The sequence below is a fragment of the Cherax quadricarinatus genome, chromosome 26, assembly GCF_038502225.1.
Source record: "Cherax quadricarinatus isolate ZL_2023a chromosome 26, ASM3850222v1, whole genome shotgun sequence".
NCBI classification, from domain to species: Eukaryota; Metazoa; Arthropoda; class Malacostraca; order Decapoda; family Parastacidae; genus Cherax; species Cherax quadricarinatus.
Genome location: NC_091317.1, coordinates 34,355,581 through 34,377,279, shown reverse-complemented (window position 1 = coordinate 34,377,279; position 21,699 = coordinate 34,355,581). Strand labels below are relative to the sequence as shown.

The 21,699-nt window shown below is 49.1% G+C and overlaps 1 protein-coding gene across 2 annotated transcripts in view; it reads right to left on the bottom strand.

Moving 5' to 3' along the window:
- LOC128691730 (bestrophin-2) overlaps positions 1-18,983 on the bottom strand; it is a 64,410-nt gene extending 45,427 nt beyond the window's left edge. The window contains exon 1 of one of the 2 annotated variants that reach the window (XM_053780631.2): positions 18,743-18,983. The gene's annotated coding sequence lies outside the window, so the exon portion shown is untranslated. The remainder of the gene's footprint in view (positions 1-18,742) is intronic. The other variant, XM_053780632.2, reaches the window with a different exon arrangement.
- Positions 18,984-21,699: the final 2,716 nt, after the last annotated feature.

The window sequence follows — 21,699 nt, the reverse complement described above, 5'->3', positions numbered from 1 at the left end:
CGCTACTCACAGCCACACTCATACACCGCTACCCACACCCACACTCATACACCGCTACCCACACCCACACACACACCACTACCCACACCCACACTCATACACCGCTACCCACACCCACACTCATACACCGCTACCCACACCCACACACACACCACTACCCACACCCACACTCATACACCGCTACCCACACCCACACTCATACACCGCTACCCACACCCACACACACACCACTACCCACACCCACACTCATACACCGCTACCCACACCCACACTCATACACCGCTACCCACACCCACACACACACCACTACCCACACCCACACTCATACACCGCTACCCACACCCACACTCATACACCGCTACCCACACCCACACTCATACACCGCTACCCACACCCACACTCACACACCGCTACCCACACCCACACTCTCACACCGCTACCCACACCCACACTCATACACCGCTACCCACACCCACACTCATACACCGCTACCCACACCCACACTCATACACCACTACCCACACCCACACTCACACACCGCTACCCACACCCACACTCATACACCGCTACCCACACCCACACTCACACACCGCTACCCACACCCACACTCATACACCGCTACCCACACCCACACTCATACACCACTACCCACACCCACACTCACACACCACTACCCACACCCACACTCACACACCACTACACATACCCACACTCACACACCGCTACCCACACCCACACTCACACACCGCTACCCACACCCACACTCACACACCGCTACCCACACCCACACTCATACACCGCTACCCACACCCACACTCACACACCACTACACATACCCACACTCACACACCGCTACCCACACCCACACTCACACACCGCTACCCACACCCACACTCACACACCGCTACCCACACCCACACTCACACACCGCTACCCACACCCACACTCATACACCGCTACCCACACCCACACTCACACACCACTACACATACCCACACTCACACACCGCTACCCACACCCACACTCATACACCGCTACCCACACCCACACTCACACACCGCTACCTACACCGACACTCACACACCGCTACACAGCCACACACACACACCGCTACCCACACCCACACTCACGCACCGCTACTCACAGCCACATTCATACACCGCTACCCACACCCACACACACCGCTACGCACAGCCACACTCACACACCGCTACCCACACCCACACTCACGCACCGCTACTCACAGCCACACTCACACACCGCTACTCACAGCCACACTCACACACCGCTACCCACACCCACACTCACACACCACTACACACACCCACACTCACACACCGCTACACACATCCACACACCTCTACCTACATCCACACACTATACCCACACCCCCACACTCACGCACCTCTAACCACACCCACACACCACTACCCACACTCACACACCTCTAACAACACCCACACACCACTACTCGCACTCACACACCTCTAACCACACCCACACACAACTACCCACACCCATACACCTTTACCTACCCCCCACACCATACCCACACCCGCGAAACTCACCTCTAACCACACCCACACACCACTACCCACACCCAAATACCTATACCTACTCCCACACACCACTACCCACACCCAAATACCTCTACCTACTCCCACACACTGCCATCCACACCCACACTCAAACACATCTATCCACACCCACACAACATTACCCACACTTACATATCACTACTTATATCCACACACCACTACCCACACCCACACACCGCTACCCACACACACATATAGCTACCCTCACACACCGGTACCCATACTCACACACAACTACCCACACCCACACACCGCTACCCACACTCACATATAGCTACCCTCACACACCGGTACCCATACTCACACACCACTACCCACACCGACACAACAGTACCCACATCCGTACACCATTACCCACACCCACTCCCACACAATACTACCCATATCCACACCCACACAACACTACCCACAGCCACAAAACACTACTCAAATCCACACAACATTACTCACACCCACACAACACTACTCACACCCATACAACACTATTCACACCCACACAACACTACTCACACCCACACATCACTACTCACACCCATGCATCACTACCCACACCCACACAACATTACTCACACCCACACAACACTACTCACACCCATACAACACTACTCACACCCACACAACACTACTCATACCCACACATCACTACTCACACCCATGCATCACTACCCACACCCACACAACATTACTCACACCCACACAACATTACTCACACCCACACAACACTACCCACACCCACACAACACTACTCACACCCACACAACACTACTTACATCCACACTACACTACCCATACCCACACAACACTACCCACACCCACACAACACTACCCATACCCACAAAACACTACCCATACCCACACAACACTACCCACACCCACACAATACTACCCACACCCACACAACACTACCCACACCCACACAACACTACCCACACCCACACAACACTACCCACACCCAAACAACACTACCCATACCCACACAACACTACCCACACCCACACAACACTACCCATACCCACACAACACTACCCACACCCACACAACACTACCCATACCCACACAACACTACCCACACCCACACAACACTACCCATATCCACACAACACTACCCACACCCACACAACACTACCCATATCCACACAACACTACCCACACCCACACAACACTACCCATACCCACACAACACTACCCACACCCACACAACACTACCCACACCCACACAACACTACCCACACCCACACATCACTACCCACACCCACACAACACTACCCACACCCATACAACATTACCCATACCCACACAACACTACCCACACCCACACAACACTACCCATGCCCACACAACACTACCCATGCCCACACAACACTTCCCACACCCACACAACACTACCCATACCCACACAACACTACCCACACCCACACAACACTACCCATACCCACTCAACACTACCCACACCCACACAACACTACCCACACCCACATAACACTACCCATACCCACACAACACTACCCACACCCACACATCACTAACCACACCCACACAACACTACCCATACCCACACAACACTACCCACACCCACACAACACTACCCATACCCACACAACACTACCCACACTCACACAACACTATCCACACCCATACAACACTACCCACACCCACACAACACTACCCACACCCACACAACACTACCCACACCCACACAACACTACCTACACCCACACAACACTACCCACACCCACACAACACTACCCACACCCACACAACACTACCCACACCCACACAACACTACCCACACCCACACAACACTACCCACACCCATACAACACTACCCACACCCACACAACACTACCCACACCCACACAACACTACCCACACCCACACAACACTACCCACACCCACATAACACTACCCACACCCACACGACACTACCCACACCCACACAACACTAACCACACCCACACAACACTACCCACACCCACACAACACTACCCACACCCACATAACACTACCCACACCCACACGACACTACCCACACCCACACAACACTAACCACACCCACACAACACTAACCACTCCCACACAACACTACCGACACCCACACAACACTACCCACACCCACACAACACTACCCACACCCACACAACACTACCCACACCCACACAACACTACCCACACCCACACAACACCACCCACACCCACACAACACCACCCACACCTACACAACACCACCCACACCCACACAACACTAACCACACCCACACAACACTAACCACTCCCACACAACACTACCCACACCCACACAACACTACCCACACCCACACAACACTACCCACACCCACACAACACTACCCACACCCACACAACACTACCCACACCCACACAACACCACCCACACCCACACAACACCACCCACACCCACACAACACCACCCACACCACACAACACTACCCACACCCACACAACACTACCCACACCCACACAACACTACCCACACCCACACAACACTACCCACACCCACACAACACTACCCACACCCACACAACACTACCCACACCCACACAACACCACCCACACCCACACAACACCACCCACACCCACACAACACCACCCACACCACACAACTATCTCACTGGTATATTACAAGAACTTCCGGACAGTGAGACTGGTGAGTGGAATGGTGTTTTAGTGAAGGTGACTCCAAACATGTGTTCAGAAATAGACATGAGTGTTGAATCACGTCAGTCAGTCCAACGTAAGCAAACCCGGTGAGGTTTACACCCCCACGACCCCTTCACTCACCCCCACCCGATAACCACCCCCTCCCCTTCAACCTCCACCACTCGCAGCGCACACTGAAATAGGTAACCTTATACAACCGTCACCAACAACATGGGGCAGGGAGAGGACCTAGTAGCAATCAGCGAAGAGGCGGGGCCAGGAGCTGTGAATCGACCCCTGCAACCACAAATAGGTGAGTACATACACACAATAAACATACAGAAAGGTCTCGAACAAACCGGAATTGTGGGGTGCACCAACAAGTGCTGGACACAATACACACCTCCGAGGAGGAGGTGAAGAACCTGCTAGTGAGCAAGATACCTCAAAGGGGGTGGGACTGGTCAATATCTCTCCGTGGGTCCTGAGATAGGGAGCAGAGGCACTCTGTGTACCACTAACAACAATATTCAACTCATCTGTCTAAACAGGGCGACTACCTGAGGTGTGAAAGACACCAAATGTAGTTCCATTCTTTAAGAGAGCAGGTAATTATAACAGGAAAGGCACTACAATATATCAGAGAATACCTGACAGGAAGGAAACAACAAGTCATGGTACGTGACGAGATGTCAGAGTGGGCACCTGTGACGAACAAGGTTTCACAAGGGGTCAGTTCTAGGGCTGGTGTTGTTTCTGGTATATGTGAACGACATGACGGAAGGGATAGATTCAGAGGTATCCCTGTTTGCAGACGATGTGAAGCTAATGAAAAGAACTGAAGCGGATGAGGATCATGAAGAACTACAAAGGGTTCTGGACAAGCTAAAAGCCTGCTCCAGCAATTGGCTCCAGGAGTTTAACCCCGCCAAGTGTAAAGTCATGAAGATTTGGGTAAGTCAAAGAAGACCGCAGACGGAGCACAGGCTAAAGGGCTAAAGGCTGAAAACCTCCCTCAAGAGAAAGGATCTTGGGGTGAGTATAATACCGAGCACATCTCCTGAAGCGCACATCAACCAAATAACTGCCGCAGCAAATGGGCGTCTGGAAAACTTAAGAACAGCTTTCCGATACCACAGTAAGGAATCGTTCAAGACACTGTACACCGTGTACGTCAGGTCCATATTGGAGTATGCAGCACCAGTTTGGAACCCACACCTGGTCAAGCACATCAAGAAATTAGATTAACTGCAAAGGTTTGCAATAAGACTAGTCCCTGAGCTAAAGGGTTAAGGGAAATCAACCTGACGACACTGGAGGACAGGTTAAGTCATGCTAGGAATTGGCAAGGTGAATAGGGCTAGAATGTTTCAGAGATTTGACACAGTAACAAGAGGTCACAATTGGAAGTTGAAGACACAGATGAGTCATAGGGATGTTAAGAAGTATTTCTTCAGTCATTGAGTTGTCAGGAAGTGGAACAATCTGGAGAGTGATGTAGTGGATGCAGGATCCATACATAGCTTTAAGAAGAAGTACGATAAAGCTCGTGGAGCACGGAGAGATTGGACCTAGTAGCGGCCAGCTAAGAGGCGGGGCCAAGAGCTGTGAATCGACCCTTAAAAAAAATAGGTCACAATACACACACACACACACACACACACACACACACACACACACACACACACACACACAGTACTGATCTTCCAATACCATGTGCAAGTATACACTGAGTGATGGACACCAGGCACAGCAGGTGGGGTACACCAGGAACAACAGCAGGGGTACACCAGGAACAGCAGGTGGGGGACACCAGGAACAGCAGGTGGGGTACACCAGGAACAACAGCAGGGGTACACCAGGAACAGCAGGTGGGGGACACCAGGAACAGCAGGTGGGGTACACCAGGAACAGCAGGTGGGGTACACCAGGAACAGCAGGTGGGGGACACCAGGAACAGCAGGTGGGGTACACCAGGAACAGCAGGTGGGGGACACCAGGAACAGCAGGTGGGGGACACCAGGAACAGCAGGTGGGGTACACCAGGAACAACAGCAGGGGTACACCAGGAACAGCAGGTGGGGGACACCAGGAACAGCAGGTGGGGTACACCAGGAACAGCAGGTGGGGTACACCAGGAACAGCAGGTGGGGGACACCAGGAACAGCAGGTGGGGTACACCAGGAACAGCAGGTGGGGGACACCAGGAACAGCAGGTGGGGTACACCAAGAACAGCAGGTGGAGGACACCAGGAACAGCAGGTGGGGTACACCAGGAACAGCAGGTGGGGGACACCAGGAACAGCAGGTGGGGTACACCAGGAACAGCAGGTGGGGACACCAGGAAGAGCAGGTGGGGTACACCAGGAACAGCAGGTGGGGGACACCAGGAAGAGCAGGTGGGGTACACCAGGAACAGCAGGTGGGGGACACCAGGAACAGCAGGTGGGGACACCAGGAAGAGCAGGTGGGGTACACCAGGAACAGCAGGTGGGGGACACCAGGAAGAGCAGGTGGGGTACACCAGGAACAGCAGGTGGGGTACACCAGGAACAGCAGGTGGGGGACACCAGGAACAGCAGGTGGGGGACACCAGGAAGAGCAGGTGGGGTACACCAGGAACAGCAGGTGGGGTACACCAGGAACAGCAGGTGGGGTACACCAGGAACAGCAGGTGGGGTACACCAGGAACAGCAGGTGGGGTACACCAGGAAGAGCAGGTGGGGTACACCAGGAACAGCAGGTGGGGTACACCAGGAACAGCAGGTGGGGGACACCAGGAAGAGCAGGTGGGGGACACCAGGAAGAGCAGGTGGGGTACACCAGGAACAGCAGGTGGGGTACACCAGGAACAGCAGGTGGGGGACACCAGGAACAGCAGGTGGGGTACACCAGGAAGAGCAGGTGGGGTACACCAGGAACAGCAGGTGGGGTACACCAGGAACAGCAGGTGGGGGACACCAGGAACAGCAGGTGGGGGACACCAGGAACAGCAGGTGGGGGACACCAGGAAGAGCAGGTGGGGGACACCAGGAACAGCAGGTGGGGTACACCAGGAACAGCAGGTGGGGTACACCAGGAACAGCAGGTGGGGTACACCAGGAACAGCAGGTGGGGTACACCAGGAAGAGCAGGTGGGGGACACCAGGAACAGCAGGTGGGGTACACCAGGAACAGCAGGTGGGGTACACCAGGAAGAGCAGGTGGGGGACACCAGGAACAGCAGGTGGGGGACACCAGGAACAGCAGGTGGGGGACACCAGGAAGAGCAGGTGGGGGTTGTTAAAGTGGTATTGTGTATTGTTCCAGTGATGGTATTGTTCCAGTGATGGTGTTGTTCCAGTGATGGCATTGTTCCAGTGATGGTATTGTTCCAGTGATGGTATTGTTCCAGTGATGGTATTGTTCCAGTGATGGTATTGTTCCAGTGATGGTATTGTTCCAGTGATGGTATTGTTCCAGTGATGGTATTGTTCCAGTGATGGTATTGTTCCAGTGATGGTATTGTTCCAGTGATGGTATTGTTCCAGTGATGGTATTGTTCCAGTGATGGTATTGTTCCAGTGATGGTATTGTGCCGTCTTGGTCTTTAAGAAAGAGGCTGTGAGGGAACCATGGAAGCAGAGACAACAAATTAGAAACGCTAAAAAAGCAATGAAGAACTAGAGGAAGTGAAGGAGAGAAGGAAGCAGAGGCAAGAGAGAGGAAGTGAAGGAGAGAAGGAAGCAGAGGCAAGAGAGAGGAAGAGCCAGACACCAAAATGCAAAGCAGAGGAGAGAAGGTGAGTCGTAGTTTGACCATAACAAACTGTAGCAACAATAACATAAGTCTGTACCAAGAGTGTTTTACTGTCACATCAGATAGAGACGACTAAACAATTAGGAAGAGAGAGAGTTTACGATAAACAACAAGAAAGTGTGTGAGGAGTTGAACACGATCTAAACAAGTGAACTCAGGGAACACCAGGAAAACATTAGAGTCAAAGAATGGGTGCATCAACAGGTACTGAACATCATACATACAATAGGGATACAGGTGAAAGAGCGTTTAAGTGAGCTGATGCATAAGAAGGCCATGATCATTATCAAGGTGTCACCACCTAGTGTGTGAGGCAGCAACAACATTATCAACACGACTACAGAATACCTTCAACAAGTCAGTGAACACGTTATAGTTGCTATAGATCTGGAAGATAATGAATGTAGTCCCAATACTGAAGAAACAGGACGGACAAGGAGAATTAAACTACAGACCAGTTTCACTGACATGCATTATCAGAGAGCGATAGAGCACTTACAGAGAGGTGCTTTAATAAACAATAACACGGGTTTAGAGAGAGCAAAACTTGTCTCCTAAACCTGCTGGAGTTTTGTGACACAGTAACAGAACTGAGACAGGGGAGAGGGATGGGTGGACTGCATATTCTCAGACTGCAAGAAGGCATTTCATACCACACCTCACATTATAATGGGATAAAAAAAAAACTTGAACATCAGACAAGAATACCAGGAAATACGCTACACAGGGTCACAGAATACCTTACAGGAAGGAGACAAAGAGTGTTTATCTGAGAAGGGTTGCCAGAACGGAGAAGTGCAGCAAGTGTTGCTCTACAGAGCATTAATATTTGAAGAAGTAATGTTTCTGGAATATGTGAGTGACATACTCTGTGAGAGAGACTGTCAGGTGTACCCCTGTTTGTAGATGATGTGAAATTAGTAAAGAAAATTAAAATAGATGAGGACAGGGTAAGGCTACAAATGAACCAGGACACACAGCAAAATTGGTCAGACTGTGTCCTCTCTTCCACGAGTACACACTCTTGGGAAAGTGGCTACAAATCTCACTCAGCAGTAAAGGCCTGGAGGTGAGCATAATGCCGAATATATCACTAGAGGTATACACCACCCACACCACCTACCACCCACTCACACACCACCCACCACCACTCACACACACACACCACCCACCACCACTCACACACACACACACACCACCCACCACCACTCACACACACACACACACCACCCACCACCACTCACACACACACACACACACACCACCACCCACACACACATACACATACACCACCACCACACACACACCACCACCCCCACACACATACACACACATACACACACACACCACCACCCACACACACATACACACACACACCACCACCCACACACACATACACACACATCAGGAGGAAGACAACAGTCAAAGACCAGGTGATCAGATTAAGAACAGAAGGTGGAGAACTCACAAGAAATGATCAGGAGGTATGTGAGGAGCTGAACAGGAGATTTAAGGAAGTTTTTACAGTAGAGACAGGAAGGGCTGTGGGAAGACAGCACAGAAGGGAACATCAAGAGGGAATATACCAACAAGTGTTGGATGACATACGAACAACTGAGGAGGAGGGGAAGAAGCTCTTAAGTGACCTTGACACCTCAAAGGCGATGGGACCGGACAACATCTCCCCATGGGTCCTTAGAGAAGGAGCAGAGATGCTGTGTGTGCCTCTAACCACAATCTTCAACACATCCCTTGAAACTGGGCAACTACCTGAGAAATGGAAGACAGCTAATGTAGTCCCCATATTTAAGAAAGGAAACAGAAACGAGGCACTAAACTACAGACCTGTGTCTCTGACATGTATCGTGTGCAAAGTCATGGAGAAGATTATCAGGAGGAGAGTGGTCGAACACCTGGAAAGGAACAAGATTATAAATGAAAACCAGCATGGGTTCATGGAAGGCAAATCTTGTATCACAAACCTCCTGGAGTTTTATGACAAGGTAACAGAAGTAAGACACGAGAGAGAGGGTTGGGTAGATTGCGTTTTCCTAGACTGCAGGAAGGCCTTTGACACAGTTCCCCACAAGAGATTAGTGCAGAAGCTGGAGGATCAGGCGCATATAAAAGGGAGGGCACTGCAATGGATAAGGGAATACCTGACAGGGAGGCAACAACGAGTCATGGTACGTGAAGAGGTATCACAGTGGGCGCCTGTTACGAGCGGGGTCCCACAGGGGTCAGTTCTAGGACCAGTGCTATTTTTGATATATGAGAACGACATGATGGAAGGAATAGACTCTGAAGTGTCCCTGTTCGCAGATGACGTGAAGTTGGTGAGAAGAATTAAATCGGACGAGGATGAGGCAGGACTGCAAAGAGACCTGGAGAGGCTGGACATGTGGTCCAGTAACTGGCTTCTCGAATTCAGTCCAGCCAAATGCAAAGTCATGAAGATTGGGGAGGGGCAAAGAAGACCGCAGACAGAGTATAGGCTAGGTGGACAAAGACTACAGACCTCACTCAGGGAGAAAGACCTTGGGGTGACCATAACACCGAACACATCACCGGAGGCACACATCAACCAAATAACCGCTGCAGCATACGGGCGCCTGGCAAACCTGAGAATAGCGTTCCGATACCTTAATAAGGAATCGTTCAAGACACTGTACACTGTGTATGTTAGGCCCATACTGGAGTATGCAGCACCAGTCTGGAACCCACACCTGGTCAAGCACGTCAAGAAGTTAGAGAAAGTACAAAGGTTTGCAACAAGGCTAGTCCCAGAGCTCAAGGGAATGTTGTACGAGGAAAGGTTAAGGGAAATCGGACTGACGACACTGGAGGACAGAAGGGTCAGGGGAGACATGATAACGACATACAAGATACTGCGGGAAATAGACAAGGTGGACAGAGATAGGATGTTCCAGAGAGGGGACACAGGGACAAGGGGTCACAACTGGAAGCTGAAGACTCAGACGAGTCACAGGGACGTTAGGAAGTATTTCTTCAGTCATAGAGTTGTCAGCAAGTGGAATAGCCTAGCAAGTGAAGTAGTGGAGGCAGGAACCATACATAGTTTTAAGAAGAGGTATGACAAAGCTCAGGAAGCAGAGAGAGAGGATCCAGTAGCGATCAGTGAAGAGGCGGGGCCAGGAGCTGAGTCTCGACCGCTGCAACCACAATTAGGTGAGTACAATTAGGTGAGTACACCACCACCCACACACACATACACACACACACACACACCACCACCCACACACACATACACACACACACACCACCACCCACACATACATACAACCCCCATATCACAAACCTCACCCCAACAGCTGTCCCTTATGGGCATTCTGACCCCACCCCCATCAACACATACCCCACCTACACCACAGCCCCATATAGGCCCCCACCAAGGCTCTCCCTCCCTCAACCCCAATATACTTGCATGACCACAATGATAGAAAAGAAACTAAAGGTTTGGTACACAAATGTGGATGGAATAATGAATAAACATGAGGAGTGGAATGAAAGAATCAGTGAAAAATCCCCAGACATCATAGCAGTCACAGAAACAAAACTCGCTGAGATAATAACAGACACAATCTTCCCAACAGGATATCAGATCCTGAGGAAAGATAGAAGGAGTAGAGGGGGAGGAGGGGTTGCACTGCTCATAAAACACCAATGGGGATTTGAGGAAATGGAAGGCATGGACATGATTGGAGAAAGAGACTACATTGTAGGTACAATTCAGTCCGGAGAACATAAAGTAGTCATTGGAGTGATGTATAACCCACCACAGAACTGCAGGAGGCCAAGAGAGGAGTACGAAGAAAACAACAGGGTGATGGTGGACACACTGGCTGAGGTGGCAAGAAGAGCTCACTCGAGCAGAGCAAAGTTACTGGTAATGGGCGATTTCAACCACAGGGAGATCGACTGGGAAAACCTGGAGCCACATGGGGGTCCCGAAACATGGAGAGCAAAGATGATGGATGTGGTACTTGAAAACCTCATGCATCAACATGTCAGGGACACAACCAGAGAGAGAGGGGAGGATGAGCCAGCAAGACTGGATCTTGTGTTCACCCTGAGCAGTTCAGACATCGAGGACATCACTTACGAGAGGCCCCTTGGAGCTAGCGATCATGTGGTTCTGAGTTTTGACTATATAGTAGAGTTACAAGTGGAGAAGGTAACAGGAACTGAAGGGGACAGGCCAAACTATAAAAGGGGGGACTACACAGGTATGAGAAACTTCCTGCAGGAGGTTCAGTGGGACAGAGAAATGGTAGGAAAATCAGTAAACGAGATGATGGAATATGTGGCAACAAAGTGCAAGGAGGCAGAGGAAAGTTTTGTTCCCAAGGGAAACAGAAATAATAGGAAGACCAAGACGAGTCCTTGGTTTACCCGAAGGTGTAGGGAGGCAAAAGCTAAGTGCAACAGAGAATGGAAAAGGTACAGGAGGCATAGGACCCAGGAAAACAAGGAGATTAGTAGAAGAGCCAGAAACGAGTATGCGCAGATAAGGAGGGAGGCCCAGAGACAGTATGAAAACGACATAGCATCGAAAGTCAAATCTGACCCGAAACTGCTGTATAGCCACATTAGGAAGAAGACAACAGTCAAGGACCAGGTGATAAGGCTGAGGAAAGAAGGTGGGGAACTCACAAGAAACGATCAAGAGGTATGTGAGGAGCTCAACACGAGATTTAAGGAAGTATTTACAGTAGAGACAGGAAGGACTCTGGGGGGACAGACCAGATGGGGACACCAACAAGGAATACACCAACAAGTGTTGGACGACATACATACAGATGAGGAGGAGGTGAAGAAACTGCTAAGGGACATCGATACCTCAAAGGCAATGGGACCGGACAACATCTCTCCATGGGTCCTTAGAGAGGGAGCAGATATGTTGTGCGTACCACTTACCACAATCTTCAACACATCCCTGGAAACTGGGCAACTACCTGAGGTATGGAAGACAGCAAATGTAGTTCCCATTTTCAAAAAAGGAGACAGAAAAGAGGCACTAAACTATAGACCTGTGTCATTGACGTGTATAGTATGCAAAATTATGGAGAAGATTATCAGGAGGAGAGTGGTGGAGCACCTGGAACGGAACAGGAGTATAAATGCCAACCAGCACGGATTCACGGAAGGCAAATCCTGTGTCACAAACCTTCTGGAGTTTTATGATAAAATAACAGAAGTAAGACAAGAGAGAGAGGGGTGGGTTGATTGCATCTTCTTGGACTGCAAGAAGGCCTTTGACACAGTTCCTCACAAGAGATTAGTGCAGAAGCTAGAGCATCAGGCGCATATAACAGGAAGGGCACTGCAATGGATCAGAGAATACCTGACAGGGAGGCAACAACGAGTCATGGTACGTAATGATGTATCACAGTGGGCACCTGTGACGAGCGGGGTCCCACAGGGGTCGGTCCTAGGACCAGTGCTATTTTTGGTATATGTGAACGACATGATGGAAGGGTTAGACTCAGAAGTGTCCCTGTTTGCAGATGATGTGAAGTTAATGAGGAGAATTAAATCTGATGAGGACCAGGCAGGACTTCAAAGAGACCTGGACAGACTGGACACCTGGTCCAGCAAATGGCTTCTCGAATTTAATCCTGCCAAATGCAAAGTCATGAAGATAGGGGAAGGGCACAGAAGACCACAGACAGAGTATAGGCTAGGTGGCCAAAGACTGCAAACCTCACTCAAGGAGAAAGATCTTGGGGTGAGTATAACACCGAGCATGTCTCCGGAAGCACACATCAATCAGATAACTGCTGCAGCATATGGGCGCCTGGCAAACCTGAGAACAGCATTCCGACACCTTAGTAAGGAATCATTCAAGACACTGTACACCGTGTATGTCAGGCCCATACTGGAGTATGCAGCACCTGTTTGGAACCCGCACTTGATAAAGCACGTCAAGAAACTAGAGAAAGTACAAAGGTTTGCAACAAGGTTAGTTCCAGAGCTAAGGGGAATGTCCTATGAAGAAAGATTAAGGGAAATCGGCCTGACGACACTGGAGGACAGGAGGGTCAGGGGAGACATGATAACGACATATAAAATACTGCGTGGAATAGACAAGGTGGACAAGGACAGGATGTTCCAGGGAGGGGACACAGAAACAAGAGGCCACAATTGGAAGTTGAAGACACAAATGAGTCAGAGAGATAGTAGGAAGTATTTCTTCAGTCATAGAGTTGTAAGGCAGTGGAATAGCCTAGAAAAAGACGTAGTGGAGGCAGGAACCATACACAGTTTTAAGACGAGGTTTGATAAAGCTCATGGAGCGGGGAGAGAGAGGGTCTAGTAGCAACCGGTGAAGAGGCGGGGCCAGGAGCTAGGACTCGACCCCTGCAACCACAAATAGGCGAGTACAAATAGGTGAGTACACACACACACACCACCACCCACACACACATACACACACACACACCACCACCCACACACACATACACACACACACACCACCCACTCACACACATACACACACACACCACCACCCACACACACATACACACACACACCACCACCCACACACACATACACACACACACACCACCACCCACACACACATACACACACACACACCACCACTCACACACACATACACACACACACCACCACCCACACACACATACACACACACACCACCACCCACACACACACATACTCACACACACCACCCACTCACACACACATACACACACACACACACACACACACACACACACACACACACACACACACACACACACACACACACACACACACACACACACACATACACACACACACACCACCACCCACACACACATACACACACACACACCACCACCCACACACACATACACACACACACACACACACACACACACACACACACACACACACACACACAAAAACCAAGTGTGCTAGGGAATGGAAGAAATATAGAAGGCAAAGGACCCAGGAGAATAAGGAGAACAGTCGTAGAGCCAGAAATGAATATGCACAGATAAGAAGGGAGGCCCAAAGACAATATGAAAATGACATAGCAGCGAAAGCCAAATCTGACCCGAAACTGTTGTACAGCCACATCAGGAGGAAAACAACAGTCAAGGACCAGGTAATCAGGCTAAGGAAGGAAGGAGGAGAGACAACAGGAAATGACCGGGAAGTATGTGAAGAACTCAACAAGAGATTCAAAGAAGTGTTCACAGAGGAGACAGAAGGGACTCCAGAAAGACGGAGAGGTGGGGCACACCACCAAGTGCTGGACACAGTGCACACAACCGAGGAAGAAGTGAAGAGGCTTCTGAGTGAGCTAGATACCTCAAAGGCAATGGGGCCAGATAACATCTCCCCATGGGTATTGAGAGAGGGAGCAGAGGCGCTATGTGTACCCCTAACAACAATATTCAATACATCTATCGAAACCGGGAGATTGCCTGAGGCATGGAAGACAGCAAATGTAGTCCCAATCTTTAAAAAAGGAGACAGACATGAAGCATTAAACTACAGACCAGTGTCACTGACATGTATAGTATGCAAAATCATGGAGAAGATTATCAGGAGAAGAGTGGTGGAACACCTAGAAAGGAATGATCTCATCAACAGCAGCCAGCATGGTTTCAGGGACGGGAAATCCTGTGTCACAAACCTACTGGAGTTCTATGACATGGTGACAGCAGTAAGACAAGAGAGAGAGGGGTGGGTGGATTGCATTTTCTTGGACTGCAAGAAGGCGTTTGACACAGTTCCACACAAGAGATTGGTGCAAAAACTGGAGGACCAAGCAGGGATAACAGGGAAGGCACTACAATGGATCAGGGAATACTTGTCAGGAAGACAGCAGCGAGTCATGGTACGTGGCGAGGTGTCAGAGTGGGCACCTGTGACCAGCGGGGTCCCGCAGGGGTCAGTCCTAGGACCAGTGCTGTTTCTGGTATTTGTGAACGACATGACGGAAGGAATAGACTCTGAGGTGTCCCTGTTTGCAGATGACGTGAAGTTGATGAGAAGAATACACTCGATCGAAGACCAGGCAGAACTACAAAGGGATCTGGACAGGCTGCAGAACTGGTCCAGCAATTGGCTCCTGGAGTTCAATCCCACCAAGTGCAAAGTCATGAAGATTGGGGAAGGGCAAAGAAGGCCGCAGACGGAGTACAGTCTAGGGGGTCAGAGACTACAAACCTCACTCAAGGAAAAAGATCTTGGGGTGAGTATAACACCAGGCACATCTCCTGAAGCGCACATCAACCAAATAACTGCTGCAGCATATGGGCGCCTAGCAAACCTCAGAACAGCATTCCGACATCTTAATAAGGAATCGTTCAGGACCCTGTACACCGTATACGTTAGGCCCATATTGGAGTATGCGGCACCAGTTTGGAACCCACACCTAGCCAAGCACGTAAAGAAACTAGAGAAAGTGCAAAGGTTTGCAACAAGACTAGTCCCAGAGCTAAGAGGTATGTCCTACGAGGAGAGGTTAAGGGAAATCAACCTGACGACACTGGAGGACAGGAGAGATAGGGGGGACATGATAACGACATACAAAATACTGAGAGGAATTGACAAGGTGGACAAAAACAGGATGTTCCAGAGATTGGACACAGTAACAAGGGGACACAGTTGGAAGCTAAAGACACAGATGAATCACAGGGATGTTAGGAAGTATTTCTTCAGCCACAGAGTAGTCAGTAAGTGGAATAGTTTGGGAAGCGATGTAGTGGAGGCAGGATCCATACATAGCTTTAAGCAGAGGTACGATAAAGCTCACGGCTCAGGGAGAGTGACCTAGTAGCGATCAGTGAAGAGGCGGGGCCAGGAGCTCGGACTCGACCCCCGCAACCTCAACTAGGTGAGTACAACTAGGTGAGTACACACACACACCACCACAATTAGGTGAGTACAATTAGGTGAGTACACCACCACCCACACACACACATACTCACACACACCACCCACTCACACACACATACACACACACACACACACACACACACACACACACACACACACACACACACACACACACACACACACACACACCACCACAATTAGGTGAGTACAATTAGGTGAGTACACCACCACCCACACACACACACATACACACACACACACCACCACCCACACACACATACACACACACACCACCACCCACACACACATACACACACACACACCACCACCCACACACACAGACACACACACACACCACCACCCACACACACACATACTCACACACACCACCCACTCACACACACATACACACACACACCACCACCCACACACACATACACACACACACCACCACCCACACACACACATACTCACACACACCACCCACTCACACACACACACACACACACACACACACACACACACACACACACACACACCACCACAATTAGGTGAGTACACCACCACCCACACACACACACATACACACACACACACCCACACACACACACATACACACACACACACCACCACCCACACACACATACACACACACACACCACCACCCACACACACATACACACACACACACACACACACACACACACACACACACACACACACACACACCACCACAATTAGGTGAGTACAATTAGGTGAGTACACCACCACCCACACACACACATACTCACACACACCACCACACACACACACATACACACACACACACCCACACACACACACATACACACACACACACCACCACCCACACACACATACACACACACACACCACCACCCACACACACATACACACACACACACCACCACCCACACACACATACACACACACACCACCACCCACACACACATACACACACACCACCACCCACACACACATACACACACACACCACCACCCACACACACACACACCACCACCCACTCACATACTATATCTGTCCGTCCAGCATCATCACCCAGACACACCCACCCAGCACTCACACACATTCTAGTATAATTATTGGTCTAGTATAGTCACTGGTCTAGTATAGTCACTGGTCTAGTATAGTCACTGGTCTAGTATAGTCACTGGTCTAGTATAGTCACTGGTCTAGTATAGTCACTAGTCTAGTATAGTCACTGGTCTAGTATAGTCACTGGTCTAGTATAGTCACTGGTCTAGTATAGTCACTAGTCTAGTATAGTCACTGGTCTAGTATAGTCACTAGTCTAGTATAGTCACTGGTCTAGTATAGTCACTGGTCTAGTATAGTCACTAGTCTAGTATAGTCACTGGTCTAGTATAGTCACTAGTCTAGTATAGTCACTGGTCTAGTATAGTCACTGGTCTAGTATAGTCACTAGTCTAGTATAGTCACTAGTCTAGTATAGTCACTGGTCTAGTATAGTCACTGGTCTAGTATAGTCACTGGTCTAGTATAGTCACTGGTCTAGTATAGTCACTGGTCTAGTATAGTCACTGGTCTAGTATAGTCACTGGTCTAGTATAGTCACTGGTCTAGTATAGTCACTGGTCTAGTATAGTCACTGGTCTAGTATAGTCACTGGTCTAGTATAGTCACTGGTCTAGTGTAGTCACTGGTCTAGTATAGTCACTGGTCTAGTATAGTCACTGGTCTAGTATAGTCACTGGTGCATTAACATTACTACAACACTCCAACAATACCTTCACAGTGATGGTGTCTCAACTTACGGAAATACTCCTGTATATCTCAGTGCCTCACCTCCGGTCTATACTCTTGTGCTTCACCTTTCTTCACATTGTTGCACGTCTCTAGTGTAGCGTAATGTTGACTTCAAGACATTGCAGGGCACACCAAGCCAAGAAACTGTGCAGAGGGAAGCAGTTGCAAGTTGCAAGAGTTGCTCTCCCTATATGACTCAAGGTACACTTGAGGGCTTCCACTTGCATCAAGCGTCTTGGCAACTCTGTGAAGCCTCAGCCAGTAAGAACCTCAATACTCTGCCAACACAACCTTCAAGCCAATGAAAAGAACAGGGACTCACAGCGTGTTCTTAGAATGTTATTTCTCAGTCACCATATTCCATCTTCCTGTCTATGCAGATTAGTTACTAGATGAATGACGCACTAGAATATCTAATTATATTTTTCTTCCATTCATTATGGGTCTGGTGTACAATACTTTGTGGTCTGGTGGCTAAAACTCCCGCTTCACACACGGAGGGCCCGGGTTCGATTCCCGGCGGGTGGAAACATTTCGACACGTTTCCTTACACCTGTTGTCCTGTTCACCTAGCAGCAAATAGGTACCTGGGTGTTAGTCGACTGGTGTGGGTCGCATCCTGGGGGACAAGATTAAGGACCCCAATGGAAATAAGTTAGACAGTCCTCGATGACGCACTGACTTTCTTGGGTTATCCTGGGTGGCTAACCCTCCGGGGTTAAAAATCCGAACGAAATCTCTCTCTCTTAAGGTAAATATCGTCTTCTGTTACGTAGGAATATGTTTGGATCAGCAAGGTTCACTTGAGGCTTCCATGACTGGTCATTAAAAGTGGTCTAGGGCCGTGGTCCAGTACAGGTTATGAGAAGCTGTAGCAGCTGTGGCAGCTGTGGCAGCTGTAGCAGCTGTAGCAGCTGTGGCAGATGAAGGATGTAAAGACAACTGACCTATCGCACTCTGAACGATACTTATGGTAAGACTGTAATGGAAGCGACGAAAACGTGAATCTTAGTTTATCTGTGACAAGTAGAGGAGGTAGGAGTGGCCAGCCATGTGCCCTGCCTACCCTGCTGATGCTGTTGTTGCTGCTGCTGTTTCTCCTGTTGTTGCTGCTGCTGTTACTGTTACTGCTACTGTTGTTGTTGCTTCTAATGCCACTACTTCATCTACATATCTACACTAAGGATGTATTGCAAAATAACTTGTGTCTCGGCTGTTTATCTATATTATTTAGATTTGCGTAAACTTAACTAAAAACGTATCACTAAAAATTTTCACAAGAAAGGTAGTAAGAAACATTGAAATAAATGACAACAAGAACAGTACAGTGAAGTCTGTGTGTTTACCAGCTGACATTAATACTGTAAGTGTTGCTGTTGCTTGACTGGCAACAGTAACAGTAACACAGGAACACATCATGTATTCTCGGCTTGGAGAACAATTATGGAACATTACGAGGGAAACAATGAGCTAGAGGATGAGTTGAGTCATGTAAGGGAACACTGTACTTGACAACAAGTTTACCTGGAGTTTACCTGGAGAGAGTTCCGGGGGTCAACGCCCCCGCGGCCCGGTCCGTGACCAGGCCTCCTCAAGTAGTGATAGTCACGTCAGGAAACACTGTACATAACAACAAGCAGTGATAGTCACGTCAGGAAACACTGTACATAACAACAAGCAGTGATAGTCACGTCAGGAAACACTGTACATAACAACAAGCAGTGATAGTCACGTCAGGAAACACTGTACATAACAACAAGCAGTGATAGTCACGTCAGGAAACACTGTACATAACAACAAGCAGTGATAGTCACGTCAGGAAACACTGTACATGACAACAAGCAGTGATAGTCACGTCAGGAAACACTGTACATAACAACAAGCAGTGATAGTCACGTCAGGAAACACTGTACATAACAACAAGTAGTGATAGTCACGTCAGGAAACACTGTACATAACAACAAGCAGTGATAGTCACGTCAGGAAACACTGTACATAACAACAAGCAGTGATAGTCACGTCAGGAAACACTGTACATAACAACAAGCAGTGATAGTCACGTCAGGAAACACTGTACATAACAACAAGCAGTGACAGTCACGTCAGGAAACACTGTACATAACAACAAGCAGTGATAGTCACGTCAGGAAACACTGTACATAACAACAAGCAGTGATAGTCACGTCAGGAAACACTGTACATAACAACAAGCAGTGACAGTCACGTCAGGAAACACTGTACATAACAACAAGCAGTGATAGTCACGTCAGGAAACACTGTACATAACAACAAGCAGTGATAGTCACGTCAGGAAACACTGTACATAACAACAAGCAGTGACAGTCACGTCAGGAAACACTGTACATAACAACAAGCAGTGATAGTCACGTCAGGAAACACTGTACATAACAACAAGCAGTGATAGTCACGTCAGGAAACACTGTACATAACAACAAGCAGTGATAGTCACGTCAGGAAACACTGTACATAACAACAAGCAGTGATAGTCACGTCAGGAAACACTGTACATAACAACAAGCAGTGATAGTCACGTCAGGAAACACTGTACATAACAACAAGCAGTGATAGTCACGTCAGGAAACACTGTACATAACAACAAGCAGTGACAGTCACGTCAGGAAACACTGTACATAACAACAAGCAGTGATAGTCACGTCAGGAAACACTGTACATAACAACAAGCAGTGATAGTCACGTCAGGAAACACTGTACATAACAACAAGCAGTGACAGTCACGTCAGGAAACACTGTACATAACAACAAGCAGTGACAGTCACGTCAGGAAACACTGTACAACATAACTCTGGTTATGCTACATGAAGTGTAGAGTGATTGTGGCAGTAGAGTGAAGAGGACGGTAGCCAGCAGTGATCCACCTTACCTGTCTATGTAACTACTGACTGTAACAACTCTCTCAGCTTGGTAAGATTATGTACTGGAGGAT